This window comes from Drosophila subpulchrella, unplaced genomic scaffold (genome assembly GCF_014743375.2).
Source record: "Drosophila subpulchrella strain 33 F10 #4 breed RU33 unplaced genomic scaffold, RU_Dsub_v1.1 Primary Assembly Seq388, whole genome shotgun sequence".
Classification (NCBI taxonomy): domain Eukaryota; kingdom Metazoa; phylum Arthropoda; class Insecta; order Diptera; family Drosophilidae; genus Drosophila; species Drosophila subpulchrella.
In genome coordinates, this window is record NW_023665609.1 from 1 (window position 1) to 12,500 (window position 12,500).

The 12,500-nt window shown below is 33.8% G+C and overlaps 2 non-coding genes across 2 annotated transcripts; both read left to right on the top strand.

The window, feature by feature from the left end:
- The first annotated feature begins 1,802 nt into the window (after nt 1-1,802).
- Nucleotides 1,803-1,981, top strand: LOC119561961. Its single transcript, XR_005221565.1, has one exon. It is a non-coding gene; the product is annotated as a 5.8S ribosomal RNA (ribosomal RNA).
- A 401-nt stretch (nt 1,982-2,382) lies between these two features.
- On the top strand, nt 2,383-6,353 carry LOC119561964. Its single transcript, XR_005221568.1, has one exon. It is a non-coding gene; the product is annotated as a large subunit ribosomal RNA (ribosomal RNA).
- The last annotated feature ends 6,147 nt before the right edge of the window (nt 6,354-12,500 follow it).

Sequence of the window (12,500 nt, forward strand, 5' to 3'; positions counted from 1 at the left end):
AGCAGGCTTCAAATGCCTGAATATTCTGTGCATGGGATAATGAAATAAGACCTCTGTTCTGCTTTCATTGGTTTTCAGATCAAGAGGTAATGATTAATAGAAGCAGTTTGGGGGCATTAGTATTACGACGCGAGAGGTGAAATTCTTGGACCGTCGTAAGACTAACTTAAGCGAAAGCATTTGCCAAAGATGTTTTCATTAATCAAGAACGAAAGTTAGAGGTTCGAAGGCGATCAGATACCGCCCTAGTTCTAACCATAAACGATGCCAGCTAGCAATTGGGTGTAGCTACTTTTATGGCTCTCTCAGTCGCTTCCCGGGAAACCAAAGCTTTTGGGCTCCGGGGGAAGTATGGTTGCAAAGCTGAAACTTAAAGGAATTGACGGAAGGGCACCACCAGGAGTGGAGCCTGCGGCTTAATTTGACTCAACACGGGAAAACTTACCAGGTCCGAACATAAGTGTGTAAGACAGATTGATAGCTCTTTCTCGAATCTATGGGTGGTGGTGCATGGCCGTTCTTAGTTCGTGGAGTGATTTGTCTGGTTAATTCCGATAACGAACGAGACTCAAATATATTAAATAGATATCTTCAGGATTATGGTGTTGAAGCTTATATAGCCTTCATTCATGGTGGCAGTAAAATGTTTATTGTGTTTGAATGTGTTTATATAAGTGGAGCCGTACCTGTTGGTTTGTCCCATTATAAGGACACTAGCTTCTTAAATGGACAAATTGCGTCTAGCAATAATGAGATTGAGCAATAACAGGTCTGTGATGCCCTTAGATGTCCTGGGCTGCACGCGCGCTACAATGAAAGTATCAACGTGTATTTCCTAGACCGAGAGGTCCGGGTAAACCGCTGAACCACTTTCATGCTTGGGATTGTGAACTGAAACTGTTCACATGAACTTGGAATTCCCAGTAAGTGTGAGTCATTAACTCGCATTGATTACGTCCCTGCCCTTTGTACACACCGCCCGTCGCTACTACCGATTGAATTATTTAGTGAGGTCTCCGGACGTGATCACTGTGACGCCTTGTGTGTTACGGTTGTTTCGCAAAAGTTGACCGAACTTGATTATTTAGAGGAAGTAAAAGTCGTAACAAGGTTTCCGTAGGTGAACCTGCGGAAGGATCATTATTGTTTAATATCCTTACCGTTAATAAAAAAATTTGTTTTTATTATAATAATATAATATATTATAGTAATACAAATAAAATATAAATTGCCAAAAATATGATCTTTTATAGATCAAATATAAAATTTCGAACAAGCAAATCGAAATAATAATTGTAATAATAAATATATTATTGCATTAAATAAGAGATAAATAAATAAGCAAAAGCAAACAAATAACAAATTCGAACAAGCAAATCGAAATTATTAAATTTATTTAATATTATTATTATATTGTATATTAAATGCAATTAATTAATAAAACACTGTGTGTATATGGACCATAATATACACGCGTTGCGATATGTATTGTTCATCTCAGTTATGCGCATACATTGGATAATGCAACAACCTAAAATGTACAATGTTGTACCTGATTATTACAGGTTAATGTTTTATATAAATTTCAATATATATCGCTAAAAAAAAGTATTAATACCGTAAATGCCATTTAAAAAATACTTGATATATTATTGGTTATATGAAACTAAGACATTTCGCAGCATTCGTTTTAGGTATAAAAATCAATTTATTGAAGGAATTGATATATGCCAGTAAAATGGTGTATTTTTAATTTCTTTCAATAAAAACATATATGACAAAATTACCAAACCAATATATAAAACTCTAAGCGGTGGATCACTCGGCTCATGGGTCGATGAAGAACGCAGCAAACTGTGCGTCATCGTGTGAACTGCAGGACACATGAACATCGACATTTTGAACGCATATCGCAGTCCATGCTGTTATGTACTTTAATTAATTTTATAGTGCTGCTTGGACTACATATGGTTGAGGGTTGTAAGACTATGCTAATTAAGTTGTTTATATAAATTTTATAATGAAATTTTATAAGCATATGGTATATTATTGGATAATAATAATTTAATTATTATATTATTCATAATATTAACAAATATATGAAAAACATTATCTCACATTAGTAAATAATTTGAATGTGAAAAACGAAGAGAAATATTTTCTTTTTCAATCAAATAATACTGAGAAATGTCTAGCATAAAAAATTTATCTAGAATTGTCTCTTATTAAAGATTAGTAAATAGAAAGCCGTTGACAATATTATTATTCTTCGTTGATTCGTTAGACCAAACAAATGCCATACAAATATATAAAATATATAACGAATTTAATAAAATGTTTTATCATTATATATAAAGAATTAATTGCAAAAAAAGTTATACACAACCTCAACTCATATGGGACTACCCCCTGAATTTAAGCATATTAATTAGGGGAGGAAAAGAAACTAACCAGGATTTTCTTAGTAGCGGCGAGCGAAAAGAAATCAGTTCAGCACTAAGTCACTTTGTCTATATGGCAAATGTGAGATGCAGTGTATGGAGCGTCAATATTCTAGTATGAGAAATTAACGATTTAAGTCCTTCTTAAATGAGGCCATTTACCCATAGAGGGTGCCAGGCCCGTATAACGTTAATGATTACTAGATGATGTTTCCAAAGAGTCGTGTTGCTTGATAGTGCAGCACTAAGTGGGTGGTAAACTCCATCTAAAACTAAATATAACCATGAGACCGATAGTAAACAAGTACCGTGAGGGAAAGTTGAAAAGAACTCTGAATAGAGAGTTAAACAGTACGTGAAACTGCTTAGAGGTTAAGCCCGATGAACCTGAATATCCGTTATGGAAAATTCATCATTAAAATTGTAATATTTAAACAATATTATGATAATAGTGTGCATTTTTTCCATATAAGGACATTGTAATCTATTAGCATACAAAATTTATCATAAAATATAACTTATAGTTTATTCAAATTAATTTGCTTGCATTTTAACACAGAATAAATGTTATTAATTTGATAAAGTGCTGATAGATTTATATGAATACAGTGCGTTAATTTTTCGGAATTATATAATGGCATAATTATCATTGATTTTTGTGTTTATTATATGCACTTGTATGATTAACAATGCGAAAGATTCAGGATACCTTCGGGACCCGTCTTGAAACACGGACCAAGGAGTCTAACATATGTGCAAGTTATTGGGATATAAACCTAATAGCGTAATTAACTTGACTAATAATGGGATTAGTTTTTTAACTATTTATAGCTAATTAACACAATCCCGGGGCGTTCTATATAGTTATGTATAATGATATTTATATTATTTATGCCTCTAACTGGAACGTACCTTGAGCATATATGCTGTGACCCGAAAGATGGTGAACTATACTTGATCAGGTTGAAGTCAGGGGAAACCCTGATGGAAGACCGAAACAGTTCTGACGTGCAAATCGATTGTCAGAATTGAGTATAGGGGCGAAAGACCAATCGAACCATCTAGTAGCTGGTTCCTTCCGAAGTTTCCCTCAGGATAGCTGGTGCATTTTAATGTTATATAAAATAATCTTATCTGGTAAAGCGAATGATTAGAGGCCTTAGGGTCGAAACGATCTTAACCTATTCTCAAACTTTAAATGGGTAAGAACCTTAACTTTCTTGATATGAAGTTCAAGGTTATGATATAATGTGCCCAGTGGGCCACTTTTGGTAAGCAGAACTGGCGCTGTGGGATGAACCAAACGTAATGTTACGGTGCCCAAATTAACAACTCATGCAGATACCATGAAAGGCGTTGGTTGCTTAAAACAGCAGGACGGTGATCATGGAAGTCGAAATCCGCTAAGGAGTGTGTAACAACTCACCTGCCGAAGCAACTAGCCCTTAAAATGGATGGCGCTTAAGTTGTATACCTATACATTACCGCTAAAGTAGATGATTTATATTACTTGTGATATAAATTTTGAAACTTTAGTGAGTAGGAAGGTACAATGGTATGCGTAGAAGTGTTTGGCGTAAGCCTGCATGGAGCTGCCATTGGTACAGATCTTGGTGGTAGTAGCAAATAATCGAATGAGACCTTGGAGGACTGAAGTGGAGAAGGGTTTCGTGTGAACAGTGGTTGATCACGAGTTAGTCGGTCCTAAGTTCAAGGCGAAAGCCGAAAATTTTCAAGTAAAACACAAATGCCATACAAATATAATTATATTATATAAATCAAGCTAATTAATATACTTGAATAATTTTGAACGAAAGGGAATACGGTTCCAATTCCGTAACCTGTTGAGTATCCGTTTGTTATTAAATATGGGCCTCGTGCTCATCCTGGCAACAGGAACGACCATAAAGAAGCCGTCGAGAGATATCGGAAGAGTTTTCTTTTCTGTTTTATAGCCGTACTACCATGGAAGTCTTTCGCAGAGAGATATGGTAGATGGGCTAGAAGAGCATGACATATACTGTTGTGTCGATATTTTCTCCTCGGACCTTGAAAATTTATGGTGGGGACACGCAAACTTCTCAACAGGCCGTACCAATATCCGCAGCTGGTCTCCAAGGTGAAGAGTCTCTAGTCGATAGAATAATGTAGGTAAGGGAAGTCGGCAAATTAGATCCGTAACTTCGGGATAAGGATTGGCTCTGAAGATTGAGATAGTCGGGCTTGATTGGGAAACAATAACATGGTTTATGTGCTCGTTCTGGGTAAATAGAGTGTCTGGCATTTATGTTGGTCACTTGTTCCCCGGATAGTTTAGTTACGTAGCCAATTGTGGAACTTTCTTGCTAAAATTTTTAAGAATACTAATTGGGTTAAACCAATTAGTTCTTATTAATTATAACGATTATCAATTAACAATCAATTCAGAACTGGCACGGACTTGGGGAATCCGACTGTCTAATTAAAACAAAGCATTGTGATGGCCCTAGCGGGTGTTGACACAATGTGATTTCTGCCCAGTGCTCTGAATGTCAAAGTGAAGAAATTCAAGTAAGCGCGGGTCAACGGCGGGAGTAACTATGACTCTCTTAAGGTAGCCAAATGCCTCGTCATCTAATTAGTGACGCGCATGAATGGATTAACGAGATTCCTACTGTCCCTATCTACTATCTAGCGAAACCACAGCCAAGGGAACGGGCTTGGAATAATTAGCGGGGAAAGAAGACCCTTTTGAGCTTGACTCTAATCTGGCAGTGTAAGGAGACATAAGAGGTGTAGAATAAGTGGGAGATATTAGACTTCGGTTTGGTATCGCCAATGAAATACCACTACTCTTATTGTTTCCTTACTTACTTGATTAAATGGAACGTGTATCATTTCCTAGCCATTATACGGATATATTTATTATATCTTATGGTATTGGGTTTTGATGCAAGCTTCTTGATCAAAGTATCACGAGTTTGTTATATAATCGCAAACAAATTCTTTAATAAAACGGTGCATTTATGTATTTTTGATTTGAAAATTTGGTATAACTCCAATTACTCAGGTATGATCCAATTCAAGGACATTGCCAGGTAGGGAGTTTGACTGGGGCGGTACATCTCTCAAATAATAACGGAGGTGTCCCAAGGCCAGCTCAGTGCGGACAGAAACCACACATAGAGCAAAAGGGCAAATGCTGACTTGATCTCGGTGTTCAGTACACACAGGGACAGCAAAAGCTCGGCCTATCGATCCTTTTGGTTTAAAGAGTTTTTAACAAGAGGTGTCAGAAAAGTTACCATAGGGATAACTGGCTTGTGGCGGCCAAGCGTTCATAGCGACGTCGCTTTTTGATCCTTCGATGTCGGCTCTTCCTATCATTGTGAAGCAAAATTCACCAAGCGTTGGATTGTTCACCCATGCAAGGGAACGTGAGCTGGGTTTAGACCGTCGTGAGACAGGTTAGTTTTACCCTACTAATGACAAAACGTTGTTGCGACAGCATTCCTGCGTAGTACGAGAGGAACCGCAGGTACGGACCAATGGCACAATACTTGTTCGAGCGAACAGTGGTATGACGCTACGTCCGTTGGATTATGCCTGAACGCCTCTAAGGTCGTATCCGTGCTGGACTGCAATGATAAATAAGGGGCAATTTGCATTGTATGGCTTCTAAACCATTTAAAGTTTATAATTTACTTTATAAACGACAATGGATGTGATGCCAATGTAATTTGTAACATAGTAAATTGGGAGGATCTTTGATCACCTGATGCCGCGCTAGTTACATATAAAAGCATTATTTAATACAATGACAAAGCCTAGAATCAATTGTAAACGACTTTTGTAACAGGCAAGGTGTTGTAAGTGGTTGAGCAGCTGCCATACTGCGATCCACTGAAGCTTATCCTTTGCTTGATGATTCGATAATAAAGATGTTGCAAGCGGGCATAATCATTATGCTTGCTTGCAGCATCGCACGCCACTTTGTTTGTGGTGTGTAAGGTAGGGAAGAAGAAATATAAAAGACCTAAATTGGAAACATCAATATATAAGTAAATATTGAACAAACAAAATGTATCGTCATCTTATTAGTGACGCGATGATAAAGTGGCAAACATATTCCATGTATAAATATTCCTATGGTATTAAAATTCAAGTAAAGAGGACATATATAAAAGTTTGTATATATGGTTCATTCAATGGTAGCAGCGGTTGGTTGGTTGGTGTCTGCTCCTCTTATTGTTCAAAACTTATGTTATGGTAGCAAGTCTATATCGTCATATTATTAGTGACGCGAAAAAGTAGTGGCAAAACATATTCCATGTATAAATAAATATTCCTATGGTATTGAAATTCAAGTAAAGAGGCCATTCAAGTAAAGAGGACTTATATAAATATAAGTATATATAATGGTAGCAGCGCGGTTGGTTGGTTGGTGTGTCTGCTCCTCTTATTGTTCAAAACTTATGTTATGGTAGCAAGACTGTATCGTCATATTATTAGTGACGCGAAAAAGTAGTGGCAAAACATATTCCATGTATAAATATTCCTATGGTATTGAAATTCAACTAAAGAGGACATATAAAATTACTATCAATGGTAGCAGTGGTTGGTTGGTTGGTGGTTGGTTGGCGGCTGCTCCTATTATTGTTCAAGACTTATGTTATGGTAGCAAGTCTGTATCGTCATATTAATTATTAGTGACGCGAAAAAGTAGTGGAAATCATATTCCATGTATAAATAGATTCCTATGGTAATGAAATTTTCAAGTAAAGAGAGGACCATTCAAGTAAGAGGACATATAAAAAGTAAGTATATGTTCCTCCAATGGTAGCAGTGGTTGGTTGGTTGGCGGCTGATCCTCTTATTGTTCAAAACTTATTTTATCAATATGAGTTTGGCAATACAATAAAGAAGACCAATCTAATCCATATAAAACTAAATGTATTATATGGATATGCTTAGGAAACCCATATATTCATAAAAAAAAATTATGTATAGAAAATTATACATATATCTTTTATATAAATGAATCGTATGGATATCGCCTTATGGTAGGTATAATAACTTTTTAAGGCATAATAATGTATAATATAGAAAATATACATTGAAATATAAATGCATTTTTATAGATATGGCGGCATATAAGTGCCATATACACAAGAATAAATAATAGAATTTACCAATATATAATTAAAATGAGATATATAAACCTAGTGAGGGGCTGCACTAGTATATGAATCGTATGGATATGGCTTATAGGTATAATACCTATAAGGCATAATAATGTATAATATAATAAATATAAATTAAGATATGAATGAATTATATAAATATGGCATAGAAATGCCATATACATACATAAGAATAAATGGTAGAATTTACCCATATATCACTGAAACACGATATATAAACCTAATGATAGCTGGCACTAGTACTGTAAACATGCACGCAATAGTGCGTGGGGTAAAAAACTACTATAGGGAGGTGGTCGTTGGCGGGCCCCTCCTCGTATTGGTCAAAACTTATGTTATGCATATGAATTTGTCAATACTATATAGAACGCCAAGCATATCCATATAAACTATGGATATGCATAGAAATCCATACAAAAGTAAAAAAAAAATTATGTATAGAAAAATATACATATATTTATATAAGTGAATCGTATGGATATGGCTTATAGGTATAATACCTATAAGGCATAATAATGTATAACAAGTAAATATACATTGAAATGTGAATGCATTGTATGGATATGGCATATAAATGCCATATATATAGAAATAAATTGTATATCAATGATATAACAATTATAAACCTAGTGAGGGGCGGCACTAGTGAATGAATCGTATGGATATGGCTTATAGGTATAATACCTATAAGGCATAATAATGTATAATATAATAAATATACATTAAGATATGAATGGATTGTATAAATATGGCATAGAAATGCCATATACATAAGAATAAATGGTAGAATTTACCCATATATCACTGAAACACGATATATAAACCTAGTGATAGCTGGCACTAGTACTGTAAACAGGCACGCAATAGTGCGTGGGGTAAAAAACTACTATAGGGAGGTGGTCGTTGGCGGGCCCCTCCTCGTATTGGTCAAAACTTATGTTATGCATATGAATTTGTCAATACTATATAGAACGCCAAGCATATCCATATAAACTATGGATATGCATAGAAATCCATACAAAAGTAAAAAAAAATTATGTATAGAAAAATATACATATATTTATATAAGTGAATCGTATGGATATGGCTTATAGGTATAATACCTATAAGGCATAATAATGTATAACAAGTAAATATACATTGAAATGTGAATGCATTGTATGGATATGGCATATAAATGCCATATATATAGAAATAAATTGTATATCAATGATATAACAATTATAAACCTAGTGAGGGGCGGCACTAGTGAATGAATCGTATGGATATGGCTTATAGGTATAATACCTATAAGGCATAATAATGTATAATATAATAAATATACATTAAGATATGAATGGATTGTATAAATATGGCATAGAAATGCCATATACATAAGAATAAATGGTAGAATTTACCCATATATCACTGAAACACGATATATAAACCTAGTGATAGCTGGCACTAGTACTGTAAACAGGCACGCAATAGTGCGTGGGGTAAAAAACTACTATAGGGAGGTGGTCGTTGGCGGGCCCCTCCTCGTATTGGTCAAAACTTATGTTATGCATATGAATTTGTCAATACTATATAGAACGCCAAGCATATCCATATAAACTATGGATATGCATAGAAAACCATACAAAAGTAAAAAAAAAATTATGTATAGAAAAATATACATATATTTATATAAGTGAATCGTATGGATATGGCTTATAGGTATAATACCTATAAGGCATAATAATGTATAACAAGTAAATATACATTGAAATGTGAATGCATTGTATGGATATGGCATATAAATGCCATATATATAGAAATAAATTGTATATCAATGATATAACAATTATAAACCTAGTGAGGGGCGGCACTAGTGAATGAATCGTATGGATATGGCTTATAGGTATAATACCTATAAGGCATAATAATGTATAATATAATAAATATACATTAAGATATGAATGGATTGTATAAATATGGCATAGAAATGCCATATACATAAGAATAAATGGTAGAATTTACCCATATATCACTGAAACACGATATATAAACCTAGTGATAGCTGGCACTAGTACTGTAAACAGGCACGCAATAGTGCGTGGGGTAAAAAACTACTATAGGGAGGTGGTCGTTGGCGGGCCCCTCCTCGTATTGGTCAAAACTTATGTTATGCATATGAATTTGTCAATACTATATAGAACGCCAAGCATATCCATATAAACTATGGATATGCATAGAAAACCATACAAAAGTAAAAAAAAATTATGTATAGAAAAATATACATATATTTATATAAGTGAATCGTATGGATATGGCTTATAGGTATAATACCTATAAGGCATAATAATGTATAACAAGTAAATATACATTGAAATGTGAATGCATTGTATGGATATGGCATATAAATGCCATATATATAGAAATAAATTGTATATCAATGATATAACAATTATAAACCTAGTGAGGGGCGGCACTAGTGAATGAATCGTATGGATATGGCTTATAGGTATAATACCTATAAGGCATAATAATGTATAATATAATAAATATACATTAAGATATGAATGGATTGTATAAATATGGCATAGAAATGCCATATACATAAGAATAAATGGTAGAATTTACCCATATATCACTGAAACACGATATATAAACCTAGTGATAGCTGGCACTAGTACTGTAAACAGGCACGCAATAGTGCGTGGGGTAAAAAACTACTATAGGGAGGTGGTCGTTGGCGGGCCCCTCCTCGTATTGGTCAAAACTTATGTTATGCATATGAATTTGTCAATACTATATAGAACGCCAAGCATATCCATATAAACTATGGATATGCATAGAAATCCATACAAAAGTAAAAAAAAATTATGTATAGAAAAAAATATACATATATTTATATAAGTGAATCGTATGGATATGGCTTATAGGTATAATACCTATAAGGCATAATAATGTATAACAAGTAAATATACATTGAAATGTGAATGCATTGTATGGATATGGCATATAAATGCCATATATATAGAAATAAATTGTATATCAATGATATAACAATTATAAACCTAGTGAGGGGCGGCACTAGTGAATGAATCGTATGGATATGGCTTATAGGTATAATACCTATAAGGCATAATAATGTATAATATAATAAATATACATTAAGATATGAATGGATTGTATAAATATGGCATAGAAATGCCATATACATAAGAATAAATGGTAGAATTTACCCATATATCACTGAAACACGATATATAAACCTAGTGATAGCTGGCACTAGTACTGTAAACAGGCACGCAATAGTGCGTGGGGTAAAAAACTACTATAGGGAGGTGGTCGTTGGCGGGCCCCTCCTCGTATTGGTCAAAACTTATGTTATGCATATGAATTTGTCAATACTATATAGAACGCCAAGCATATCCATATAAACTATGGATATGCATAGAAATCCATACAAAAAGTAAAAAAAAATTATGTATAGAAAAATATACATATATTTATATAAGTGAATCGTATGGATATGGCTTATAGGTATAATACCTATAAGGCATAATAATGTATAACAAGTAAATATACATTGAAATGTGAATGCATTGTATGGATATGGCATATAAATGCCATATATATAGAAATAAATTGTATATCAATGATATAACAATTATAAACCTAGTGAGGGGCGGCACTAGTGAATGAATCGTATGGATATGGCTTATAGGTATAATACCTATAAGGCATAATAATGTATAATATAATAAATATACATTAAGATATGAATGGATTGTATAAATATGGCATAGAAATGCCATATACATAAGAATAAATGGTAGAATTTACCCATATATCACTGAAACATGATATATAAACCTAGTGATAGCTGGCACTAGTACTGTAAACAGGCACGCAGTAGTGCGTGGGGTAAAAAACTACTATAGGGAGGTGGTCGTTGGCGGGCCCCTCCTCGTATTGGTCAAAACTTATGTTATGCGTAAACATATGATTTTGTCAATACTATAAAGAAAACTTGTTTTGTACATACAAAACTAAATGAATTATATGGATATTGAAAAATAAATGGCATTATATCCATATAATGAAAATATACTTGTATTCTCTTATTATAAGAGAGAATACCGTATAGTTGGTTGGCAAAGACAATTGAAAATACCCGAATTGCAGATGATGGGTTCAAAAACTACTATAGGGTGGTGTAGCAAATAATATGAAGATGATATATCCATATAATGGATATACACTAGTATTCTCTTATTATAATAGAGAATACCATATAAATGGTTGGCAAAGACAATTGAAAATACCCGAATTGAAGTTGACGGGTTCAAAAACTATTATAGGGTGATGTAGCAAATAAAATAATGAAGATATATCCATATAATGGAATTATATGTGTATTCTCTTATTATATGAGAGAGTACCAAACGGTTGATTGGCAAAGACAATTGAAAATACCCGAATTAAAGATATTGGGTCCAAAAACTACTATAGGATGGTCAATGGGCCGGCCATCTACTATTGACGTGACAAAATACTGTCTGTCGGTAGAGAAGATATTAATCCGTCAAATTTGTTTCTTTATTCATTTATGAATATGAGACTTGGCTCCACGGTTAATATTTTAAGCCCAAAGATAATAATGTTGAAACAAAGGCCAAGGTTTCTATTATACATAGAATAACAAATTGTTTCCGAACTTTATCGTTAATCCAAATAAATAATTACAATTGAGGCAGGCTAATAATGATATATATTTTGTATTGATAATCTTGATATATATGTATATTGGTCTGCCATTATCACATACTGAGTTATGTGATAATTCCCTGCGGGGATAAATTAAAAGAGGTGTCCCTATATTAAAAGAAAATAATATATATATATA